The 11,771-nt window shown below is 46.5% G+C and overlaps 1 protein-coding gene across 1 annotated transcript in view; it reads left to right on the top strand.

The window, feature by feature from the left end:
- Positions 1–11,771, top strand: part of CACNA1C (calcium voltage-gated channel subunit alpha1 C) — a 559,438-nt gene that overhangs the window by 292,952 nt on the left and 254,715 nt on the right. The window lies entirely within an intron of this gene.

The following is an 11,771-nucleotide window of genomic DNA, read 5'->3' as shown; positions in this document are numbered from 1 at the left end:
TCTTGTAACATCCTCTCCTCTTTCTTGGCTGGGCTGTAATATTATCTTGTAACATCCTCTCCTCTTTCTTGGCTGGTCTGTAATATTATAGTAATTCTCTGCCTTAGTCTGGCCATACTAAGACATGGTGAAGCTGGCAATGAAGAAAGTACCCTTCTCTGTTCCTCTACTTGGAGAAATCCATCAATACTGAGACTTTGATTTTTTTCAATTTGGCAATCTAGAAACAGAAAATGCCGATAAATCTCCCCAAACAGAAATCAAATGCAGCCCGTTTAATTACAAACAAAGTGATTCTTCCTCTGTAAGATGCCCAGACACATTCATAATTGACTAAACTACCGTAGAAACAGTTATTCAATATAAAGAGGGAAAAGAGAAGAGAAAGAGGAAGGAGAGTTAGCAGACATACTTTGCTTCTGGCTAGAAAGGCAGTGAGCTGTCACGGGCCAGTGGGAGGGAGGGAGAATAGAGGGAGAGTGGAAAATAACCCAGTGTGGATGGAGTCGCTTCTGTAGAGAAGGATGTGAATCAAAAGTGAATCTTCACACTTTCTTACCAGAAGGATATTCTTTCTTTCCCCTTGGTGCCTCCCCACCATCCTTAGGAAGATGATCCCAACCAAGGCTTGTTTCAAGTCAGTTTCTTAGTATTTCTACCCTGTAAAGACTTGGGGATAACTTGAATGTCTTGGGAGACTCATTGAAGTATCCTAGCATGGCCATATGTTCTAGTTTGCCTGAGATAATCCCAGTGTAATTCCCTGTGTCCCCTGCCTAAGTATTAATAGTTCCCTCTTTCACTCTCACAAGTGCCCTGTTTGAATGATGCACTGCGTGGCCAGCTATGTACCATGCAGGGAGAGTGAAAAGGTATCAAGTCATCAGTCAACGCTGATGAATTGATAGCAGCTGCCTGAGCATCATGTTGGGAAGGACTATGAAGTCACGTGGTGGCCCAGCAAGCAGAGGCCTGGTGAAGATGAGCGGCACCTGCCCGCATGGCAAATAAGGTGAGAGGCAGCTATCCCTGAGTAAAGGAACAGATGCTGGACATGTCAGCAATCTGGGTTTCAGGCCCAGTTCTGCTCCTGCTGGCCTATGTCACCTTGGGTTGATCATTTCCCCTCTCTGATCTGGACTAGGTTACTCGTAAAGTCTCTTTCAATTCCATGATCATAATCTAATTTTAGTCAGGCAGAGAAGTGTACCAGATGACATCTGAGCTCCTTTCCACTCCTAAATTATGTGATCTCATGATAATCTTATGAGAAGCTTCTCTCTGCCCCAAGGTAAAGCTCTGCTTTGGGCTAGATGCCACCTAGTATGGTACACTTTACAATTTACAGAGCACCTCTGTGTATGGAACTATAACCATATGACTCAGGCTTTATTTTCATTATCTTCATTTTACAGATGTAGAAATTAAAGCTAAGAAAAGTTAAATAACAGGACTCAGGGTTCAGTCCGCCCAAGTTCAAACATTTGCTCTAGTACTCACATCTGTTCTTTTGGGCAAGCTAACTTAATCTTTTAGCATCTCACTTTGCTCTTCTACAGGATAGGGAGAAGGTACAGTAGAGCCTCCGTAGTTGACATTGGCCTGCGTTGACCACCTCCTTGAGTTGACCTGATTTTCACAGACCAGACATACACCACATGTACATATCAGTACAGTGGGTCTCTTTCCTTATGTTGACCACCTCTGTGTGTTGACTAGTTTGTTACAGTCCCATGGGTGTTCAACTTACAGAGGTTCTACTATACTTACATCGTGATGTTGTGATGATTAAATGGAATGATTCATGCAAGGCTCTTGGAACACAGGTATAGAGCACATGTCTTAAACTCCTGAGATCAAGGGATCCTCCTGCCTCAGCCTCCCAAAGTGCTAGGTTTACAGGTGTGAGAGACCACATCTGGCTCAGAAGATAAAGCATATGTAATAAACTGAGTTAATAGCAGCAGAGGTGGTGGTGTAGTAATTGTTACACACAATAGGTAACTGACACAGCTGGGACTCTTTTCAGATATGTGATCCTAGGGTCTGTATGTGACCTCGCACTCAACGCACCCTATCTCCCTAAGGATTTATACCCGCATGTTAGAAGCAGTAGGCATAACAGTGAAAAAAATAAAGACAAGGTTTAGGAGACATTTAACCCCACTCATCAAGGAGAGAATATTAGCTGAGGAGTCGAAACTCTCTCCTCCTCAATTTCGGATCATTCTGGTAAAGCCAGTGCAGAGTGGAGGCTGCTTTAGGCCACTGTTGAGCTGAGGACTTGTGGTAGTTTGAGTTCTGTTCTCTTTCCTCCTCTGAGGCCAGGCTGTGTAGATGTCAGCGTCTCTTAGATGGCCCATGCTCATAAGTGGTTCCATATTGGTCAGGAAATTTCCCCTCAATCCCTACATTGCAAGGTCTGGCATTCATCAGTGGCATTGTCGATACCACAAGCTGAAGCTTATAGCTCTGTGTTTTTCCATTTTTAGCGAATCTGCAGAAATTTTAAGCAATTTGCAAGAAATACCTCAATTAGCTGAACTCCGGTGCAGCTCAGTGAATGCTGAATGTGCAATCTGCCTGCGCTCAGGTGGAGAAGGGAAATCTGGGAGGGCCGGAGAAGGGGCAGAAGGAATAAACGGGAAGAGGCAACAAGCTTGAAGAGGGAAGAGGCAGCCGGGAGACAAAAACTAAAGGAGAGCAGGAGGGAAGATGGAGAGGAGGCGAGGAATCCACAGGAGATCTAAGAGCGTGCTTGAGGACGTGGTTATTTTCACCCAGTGTGAGACAGACTCTCTTCTTTCTTGGATGTTTGATGTCTTGGCTAAAAATATGTCAACTGTATGGTGTCTCAGCGACAGAGAGGTGGGGAGCCATGGGCGCTTTGTGGAAGGACCAGGCCTGGAACTGTGCTTTCTTTCACACATGGGTGGGAGCTGAGATCTTGGGCTGTGCTGAAAGTGGACCCCAGGGCACTGACAGAACAGAAATCCACTTCTCCAAGAACCCCAGAAACTCCAGGACCCCTCTGCCTGCCTCCTTTATTGCATTTGAAGTATCCAAGTCTGTTCAGGGCACAGTAGCCCTGAGGGAGGGTGAAGAGCAAGTGGAGGTAAGCCCCACTCCTGAGACCAAGCAGGCCTTTTCACACCTTTATCATCAGTGGCACAGGGCCATTGCTCTCTCTTGGCCAGCATCAACATCTCAGCATCCTGGAGGGGGACACAGGGCCTAGTGGACTCAGCTGAGTGATTGCTCCATGCAAGGGAAGGAGAGTCTAGAGGTAGAGGAGGGAAGGAAGAATAGCTTGGGACTCCTGGCCAGCAGCCTGTCCTGGGAGGAACAGGCCTCAGTGGAATCACTTTGAGAGGAGTAGAAACCTAAAGCCCCAAGCAGAGTACAGGTTGAATGAATTCTAGTTCACCTCTCCCTGCTACTGTTCCAATCTATATAAGGTTCTTGAAAGTGATACTAATCTATGTAAGGTTCTTGAAAGTGATACTGTAAATCAAACAATGTATGAGATGTTTAAAAGGTACTGTTAAGCAAAAATAAAGGAGAATATAAAATGATGTAAACAGTATGATCACATTTTGGAAAAAATATGCAGACACAAAGGAAACAGATTAACTATACACAACAAAATGTTAACAACGGTCAACTTCCAGAAAGCAGAATGGTAGGGTACCTTTTCCTTTTTTTTTTTTTTTTTTTTTTTTTGTCTCAGAGTTTTCTTAAATTTCTAACATGAAATTTGTTATCTTTGCCATTAGGAAATAAAATGACCAAGACTGTAAGAAAAGAACAGGCTCAGCAGAGGGAGCTCCATGGGGCAGGGGCATGAGCCCTGCAGGTGGGAACTGAAGGGGGAGGGGAGGGCTGCAGATTGTATGCCACCTACTTCACTGCCTGCTTACTGGACACTTAAGAAAACCAGACCAAAGTGTTAAACCAGGAGAGCAGGGAGCCCTGGCCCTTACCTTTGCAACCCAGCCTTTTGCAGCCAGTCCTTGTGTTCTGGCTCTGAATGCACTTACCCCATTTCCAGCCTGGGCTTACTGCTCTCATTTGCAATGCTAAGCTTTTTATCTTTTCCCCTTTATAGTTCACTTTAAAGACTTTACTGAAGGCTGAAAGGCACAGGAAGCCCAGATTATCCAATGCCAATGCCTGGGACAAATAAAAGGTCACAGGAATGAGAAGGGAAAGTTCCCAGAGGGTTTGAGAAAGCCCTGGGTAACTCAAGAAGTCACATAATAATTTAACCAGAAGGGTCTCACTTGCTTTCTTTGGTTTGGGTGTGCCACACTGATTCTTTGTGGTATTGGTATTAGGGGACAGATGAGCATTCCTCGTGCTCTCAAATGCGTTTGCGAGAGGGCTGAGAAATGAGTCTAAATCCTGTGGAAAAGCTTGAGGAAGCAGGATACAGCTCAGACTCGGGTGGAAGGTTCATTAGAGAAGACTAACCCAGCCTGGTTATTTTCAGATACTCGTTAATTTCCATGTCTCATCAATCAATGAGCAATAAATAGATGATACATACCCTGTACAAAACATGGCTTTAAAGCTGTGGGATCTAAATACAAGACAAGGACTGGCAATCTAATTGAGAAGGCAAGATGTAATAAACCCATATAAAGTTGTCGTCAGAAATAATTTACAATAATGTGCAAGAAATGCTGGTAGGTGATTAGTATGTGGTTAAAGGCCAAGGGAAAGACATAGAAGAGAGTGCCAGAAAGAATGGATAAAATCTAAGGATAAAGGAAGCAGCTATTTCAGACTTGGGGAGAATAATTTAGGTAAAGAGCTGGAGATAGGAAATCCAAGTTATATTTGAAAGGCTATGGGAGGTTATAGAAGGCCTATACAAATTATGGTTGGAAAGGTGGTGTATCAGTTAGCTTTTGCTGCATGACAACTATTTATTTAGCTCCCATTTCTACAGATGGAGAAATCTCCCATTTCTCCCATTGGCAATCTGGATTGGGCTCAGTTGGGTGGGTTCTTGCAGACCTGGCAAAGCATGGCTGTTCTTACTTAGGTTGCTCGAGTGTCTGGGGTCAGCCGGTAGGTTGCTAGAGCTAGGCTGTCTGTAATGGCCTTGGCTGGGACGGCTGGGATGACTGAACCCTCTTCCCATCTGTTCTCTCATTCTTTAGCAGGGTACTTTGGCTTCTTCCTGTGGTGGAAGAAAGATTCTCAATGTGAGAGGAGAGACTGCAAGGCCTCAAGCAAGAGGTCTTGGCTTAGATGATGTACGGTGTTACTTCCATGATACTCTTTTGGTCAAAACAAGTGACTATTGGGAAGATACCTAGCCATGTCATATGAAAAATAGAGCCAAACATGGCTGGATACTTTCTGAAAAGCTCTACTAGCCTCTGATTCTTGATGACAAGAGCTGCAAAATACTGTGGCTGTTTTTGCCATCTTCCACAGATGGGTTGGTTGAACTGGATGCCAGACCAATTAAGCATGTCTTATAGTAGAAAGGACACAGAAAGTATGTAATGAGCTAGAGAGTGGGAAGGACCTGAGCTTCCCAGTGCCAGTCTGCTGACCTGTGCCAATCTGCAGGGAAGGTTTATCAAATTGCAGTGAGGTGAGAAAAACAAGAAGAGTGCAGTATGTCTGTGTGGGTGAGCGGGATGAGGATGGGAGTGAGGGCTGCCAACTGGGCCTTCTCTGGCCTTGTTTTCTCTTCCTTTTATGAAATAAAAGGGATAATGAATGGTCATTGTTATTTTTAATATATTTTTGGCAGAATAGAAAGTTGGCAACCTTGTATCCATCCCTAACATTTCGTTTGTTATTTTACTGATCCATGAAATCTTGACAAGAGCCTGGGAATCACTGGATAGATTAGTAAGGTCAAGAATTCCCAGAAAGGAGAAGTCATGACCAGCTCATGACTGGCCTGCAACATCAAGAAGGCTTCCCAGTAGAGGTGGGGTCTCTCCCCGGCCTAGAATGGCTAACATTGTGTGAAGCATACATTAAAAAGCAAAATAATGTCCATTTTGGAATGTTTATGCTATATTAGCAGCTCCCTATCAGATTACTTAGCCCCATCATTTCAGAGCTTCCAAGCTGAGAAACACTTCCAAAGGAAAGGCTATCTTGTGTAGTATCACTTGCTTGCAACTTGAAAACCTATATTAACTGTACCTGAAAGGTACTTAAAAAATAAGATTGACTTAGGTATTATTGTTTTGACACTGCCCTTAGAATCAAGCCCCAGTTTTTCTCCCTGACATTCACAGCCCCACCCACATTTCCATTCCCCCCCCCTGCAAGCCTCTGCTTTAGCCAAGTCTTTTGTCCTGTGCTTGACCAGGCTTGCCTGACCTCAGATCCTCCCCAACCCTTCAGCTTCCTCAGTGCTCAGTTCCCGCATTGCCTTCTCTAAGAAACTCTCACTGCTGGATTTAGCCAGCTGTGGCACGAGCTGTCTATGTCACTTGCTTGATGTCTAGTTCTATTTTTGAGGAGTATTAATCCTACCTGCCTAGACTGCCACTCCCTGAGGATGCAGACCTCTCTTCCTAGTCTTTGCATGCCCTATAGTGTGTGACGCCTCAGAGGATGGTGGATGTTTCCATGCCACGGTTAGAAGCTGGTGAGAGGCATATAGGTTGGTAGAACAATGGAGCTAGCTCAGAAGGCAGCTTTGCTCACCCTACACAGCAGGGGCGCCCAGACTGGGGGCTAAGATGAATGTCTATGCTGCTTGCATCTCCATATTCTGACACCCATATAACCCAGAGGGATGTCCCCCTGGATGGATGGACATTCTTCAAGGGCACAAGAGAAAAAAGAGAGCTTATTAAAGTCAGAGACACTCTGCACTGGGTGGTGGCTTTGCAGTGGGAGGTCGGGAGGCTGGTGTTTACCCTGTGTCCGAGCCTTGTCATGCTGATTCTGCACAAAGAGAAGCTGGGAGCATCGTAGGCATTGGGCTTGTGCTCGTTTCCCAGGGATGCTCCCAGGGTACATGCTCCCTGCACGAAGAGAAGCTGGGAACATTGTAGGCATTGGGCTTGTGCTCGTTTCCCAGGGATGCTCCCAGGGTACATTGCTGTAACAATGTACCATGAACACGGTAGCTTAAAACAGCAAAAATTTTTTCTGGAGACCACAACTCTGGAATCAAGGTGGACAAGGCCATTCTTCAAGGGAAAATCTGTTCCATGCCTTTCTTTTAGCTTCTCTTGTTTGCCAGCAGCCCTTGGCATTGGGTGGTTTGTAGACTCATTATCACTCAAATCTCTGCCTCTGTCATCACATGGCTTCTCCCTTGTATGTCTCTGATTTCCCTTCTTATAGGAACACAGCATATTAAGTTAGGGGCCCACCTAGTCCAGTATGACCTTGTCTTAAGTAATTATTTCTACAGTGACCCTGTTTCCAAATGAGGTAATCTTGTGAGGTTCTGAAAAGGACATGAATTTAGGAACAGGGAACACCATTCAATGCAGCACCAGCCTGGGCTCTGTAATGACTATCTTGGAAGGAGCTGGTGCTCTCTGCAGCTAGCAGAGGGATCTCTGGGCCCAGCATTTATTCCGTAGGTACATGCCAGGTTGGTGTAGGGGAAAGCACTGGGTTTGGAGTCAGAAAACTTAGGTATAAACCTTCTCTCCACCATGCATCAGCCAGACGAGTTTTGGTTCCTCATGTTTCACACAGAGATGATAACATCCTTCCTCTCTCACAGGGTTAGGGTTAAGAAAAACCACTCACACGCACGAAAGCTCCTCATTGCCTGCCAACAACATGCTCGTGATGAATGATACGGTGCTTCTTGTTGTCCAGGAAATAGCTTTGTGTGTCAGGTTCAGGAATTTGCAGGCTGTACTGGGAGCTGATTGACACCTGCTGGCCCTTCTGCTCACTCCCAAATACTTCATCATATTCCTACCAAAGATGCCAGCAGCACCTGCCTCTGCCGGTCCTGGTAGCAGGGAAGCGTGGTTTCCACAGGCCTGGGCGCACAGGCCACTGCCGCGAGAAAGGAACTGTGCAGAGCATGGGAGGAGGCTATTTATGCAAAAGCCTGAATTTGAGCAGTGTCTTAGTTTGTTCAAGCTGCTGTAACAAAATACAACAGAAATTTACTTCTCCTAGTTCTGGAGGCTGGGAAGCTCAGGATCAAGGCATAGGCAGATTCAGTGTCTGGCAAGTGTTTGTAGAGGGCTGTCTTTTTGCTGTAAGCTCATGTGGTGAAGGCATGAGCCAGCTGCCTTGGGCCTCTTTTGTAAAGGCTCTGATCTCATGACCTAATTAGCTCCCAAAGGCCCTGTCTCCTAATGCCTTTGCTCAGGACGGGGTTAAGATTTCAACGTAGGAATTTGTGGGTAGGGGCCACATTCAGACTATAACAAACAGTGGTTCTGACTCTTCTTCAATCTGTGCTATATTTCATCCCACAAGCCAGCGGGATGGGTGTTCATATTTCTAACTGGAATCCAGAGACACTAAATGTCTCAACAGAGGATCTTCAACTAGCAGCAAAGTGATCCTGATCCCCTGATCCGTGGTCTTCTCCCGGGACTGTTGGCAGGCATCTGTCGGCCCGTCGCTCTCTTGCTTCCCCGACCTGGATTGCCTTCCCTCACAGCCTGCCTTTACTCCCAGCACTGGACAAGGCCCCATGGGAGGATGATAAGTTTGAGAACCAGCAAGTCTTGTAGCTGAAAGGAACCATGGAGACCATTTAGATTTGTAGTCCCAGACGTGAGTGCTCTTCAGAAGCTACAGAGCTTGGTAGGAATCCAAATTCCGTGGTCCTCCCCAGAACATTCTGATTTAGCAGATCTGAAATGGCAGCCCAAGGAGCTATATTTTTAACCAGTACCCCAGGACATTTGTAGAGTCATCAGTGAACCGAAGTTGGGGATCTGTGATAAATATACTCCAATATCTCCATTGTGTGGATGAAAAGAAATCAGGTTCAGGGAGGCTATGTAGCCTACCCAAGGTCACCCTGCTTGAGAATAATGAAACTGAAGTTAGAACCCAAGATTTCTGACTCCCAGGCTGATGCTCTTACTGCCACAGCTGGCTCATTGTCCTTAATGTGTTTCCAGTAGGAGAAAAAATAATTAGAGGCAACGTGGGTCCAGCGATCCACGTATGCTACAGAGGTGAGTGCAGCATGATAGTTAAGACACCAGCTTGGTGCCAGGCAGACCTTGCTTCTCTTCCTGCAGGATGAGAACAGTGATTGTACCCACCCCAGGGTCACTGTGAGATGTCTATGCAGAGTGTTAGTGCAGGCCCTGGTGTGCAGTAGGAGCGAGGTGCTGTGGGCTTGGCATGCAGTGAAACACTTGGGCCAGGGACCCTACTTCCCGCACTGCAGCAAGGAGGGCTCTGCAGCAGTGTCTGCAGCTGCTAGACAGTCTCCAAGTCAGGGCTTAGCCGATGTCAGGGTGAATGCAGGGATGGCCTGGGTACTGTGGGCCCTGGTGTTCTGGACCCCAACTTTCCCATCCCCCTTCCCAGCTGTCACAGAATTCATGTTCCTCTCAGGAAGCCAACTCTAGCCTCAGCCTGTCCCTACCTAGGTCCCCAGAGGAAAAGGCCCTGAATCTCTTTCCCCATGACTCCACCTTTTAGGGTACATCTCCACTTTTTATTGTTCTGTGTTTTGTTTCATTATAATTGAACTGAGGAGCAAGGAGAACAGGCCATGTTTACACCCACAAAAAGTCAAAATTATGACTGTTTATAGCTCATGGGAAATACTTTGTAAATTAGATGTGCCTTGGGGCTGGCATCAGAAGGCTTCCCAGCAGAGCCCAGGCATGAGGAACCCAGCCTGGCTTGGGGAGAGGCTGGTTAGCCCTTTTCAGGGGGCATGTGGTCAGTGGAAAGGCCAGGAGCAGAAATATATTTGGAAATAAAATTCACCAACTTAGGAGAAAAGACATGGGTGGAGGTCTCCTTCAGAGCAGAGACTCTGCCTTTGGTTTCTGGTGCCTGGTATCCACCACGATGCCTGGTGGGACTTCAGTGCCAGGGAAGGAGAGCAGCTTGGCTCCCTGACCATCAGCTGCAGACCTGCTTGGCTGACCTGGGAAGAGCAATTCCAACGTCTTACTCACCCTCCCCTGCTGCTACCTTGGGGAGAGGGTAGAGAGGCCAAGGAGTCAGAGTGAGGCTGGAGCAGAGGCTTCCCTGGGAAATCAGTACTTTTCACCTCTTGTTTCACATTTTTTAGGTTCCCCTCCTTTTTGCTTATATTTATAATAACGTTGACTCCTACTTGCATAGCACTTTGATGATTACAAAATATCTTAGTGAATATTATTTGTATTTCTTATTTGAAAGTCACCACGTTTCTTTGAGGTGGGTTCTATTATCCCCATTTTACAGATGAGGAAACTGAGGCTTAGAAAGGTAAAGTAATGTGCCCAGGAACCATGGTAATGGCAGTAGATAAAGCGAGGCCTTGTGAGTCTAAGTCCAACATCTTGCCCTTGTTTGGGGTGTGCTGATGGTAGACGAAACCCAGACTCTGACCCCTAGGAAGGCATAGTCTGAAAGAGGAAGTAAAATATGCTCACAGAGGGCTACAGCACAAGCAGAAGGCACCCAGTAGGACCTTCCCAGCCCTGGTGCCATGGGGAAAGGAGGGCTGTAAAGTCTACTCCCTTCTCTGGACAGTAGATCAAAAGAAGCAGAGAAGCAACCTTCTTTTTTTAAAAAATTAAATGTGTGAATCAGCATTATTATTGCCATGGCATTTATGTTATGCTGCTCTGTGACTTTGCACAAGCCCTTCCCCATCCTGGGCCTTAGGGCCCTCACGTGGGCAAATAAGTCAGATGAGCTGGCAGGTCCCTCCCAGCTTGGGTTCATGGCTGATCACCACAAAGCTTGATTGTCTCCTGCAGCCTTGTGGGTGAAGAGGAAGAAAGTGGAGTCTCAAGAGGACAATCAAAAGACACCAAGGCTGGGGTGAGGAGAAGTGTTGTTTTAGAGACAGGCCTGGTGCCACTTGGGCAGGGAGAATCCCCATCCCCCACAACCCATGCCCAAGGAGCCTGGTTGCTGGATCGGGGCTCTTGTTCCCCTGCGTTTGCTGTGCATGCTACTGTCTCTGCACCATATGGGAAGCATCTCCAGGCTGCCACTGGTGGGCATTTCATTTCCTTGCCTGGCCATTTTTAAGAAGCTTGGTGTAGCTAGTGTGTGTAAAGTTCAGGCGTAGACCTTGTTGTAGGAGTCTTAGGGCTGGGCAAGCCTGGGTGGAGGAAGTGTCATCTAAGACAGCAGAGGCCCTGCGCTTCCCTAGATTTATACCTACCTTAAAATAGCCCTTCTTGCCTTCATTCATCCACCCTCTCGCCCAACCATCCTTCTAACTATCCACTCATCGATCCACCCATCTATACACCCATACACCCACCCTCCCACTCATCCATCCATCCATCCATCCACCCATCTACACATTATCCATCCAACCACCCATATACCTATCCACCTATCCATCCGTCCACCCTCCCACTCATCCATCTGTTCATCCACCCATCTACTCATTTATCCATCCAGCCACCCATCTACCTATCCACCTATCCATCCATCCACCCACCCACTCATCCATTCACTTACTCATTTATTCATCTACTTCTTTGCTCCCTTTTCTTCCCTCCCACTCATAAGTCTGAGGACACACCATGGTATCAAAGGGACCTTGGAGGAGAGTGGTCTAAGTCTAACCAAGGCTCAGTCTCAGCCCTTCCCTTGTCAGAGAG

Source organism: Otolemur garnettii, unplaced genomic scaffold (assembly GCF_000181295.1).
Source record: "Otolemur garnettii isolate 467f Iridium unplaced genomic scaffold, OtoGar3 scaffold00092, whole genome shotgun sequence".
Classification (NCBI taxonomy): domain Eukaryota; kingdom Metazoa; phylum Chordata; class Mammalia; order Primates; family Galagidae; genus Otolemur; species Otolemur garnettii.
The sequence above is the reverse complement of the archived record's forward strand: the minus strand, read 5'-3'. Positions and strand labels throughout refer to the sequence as shown.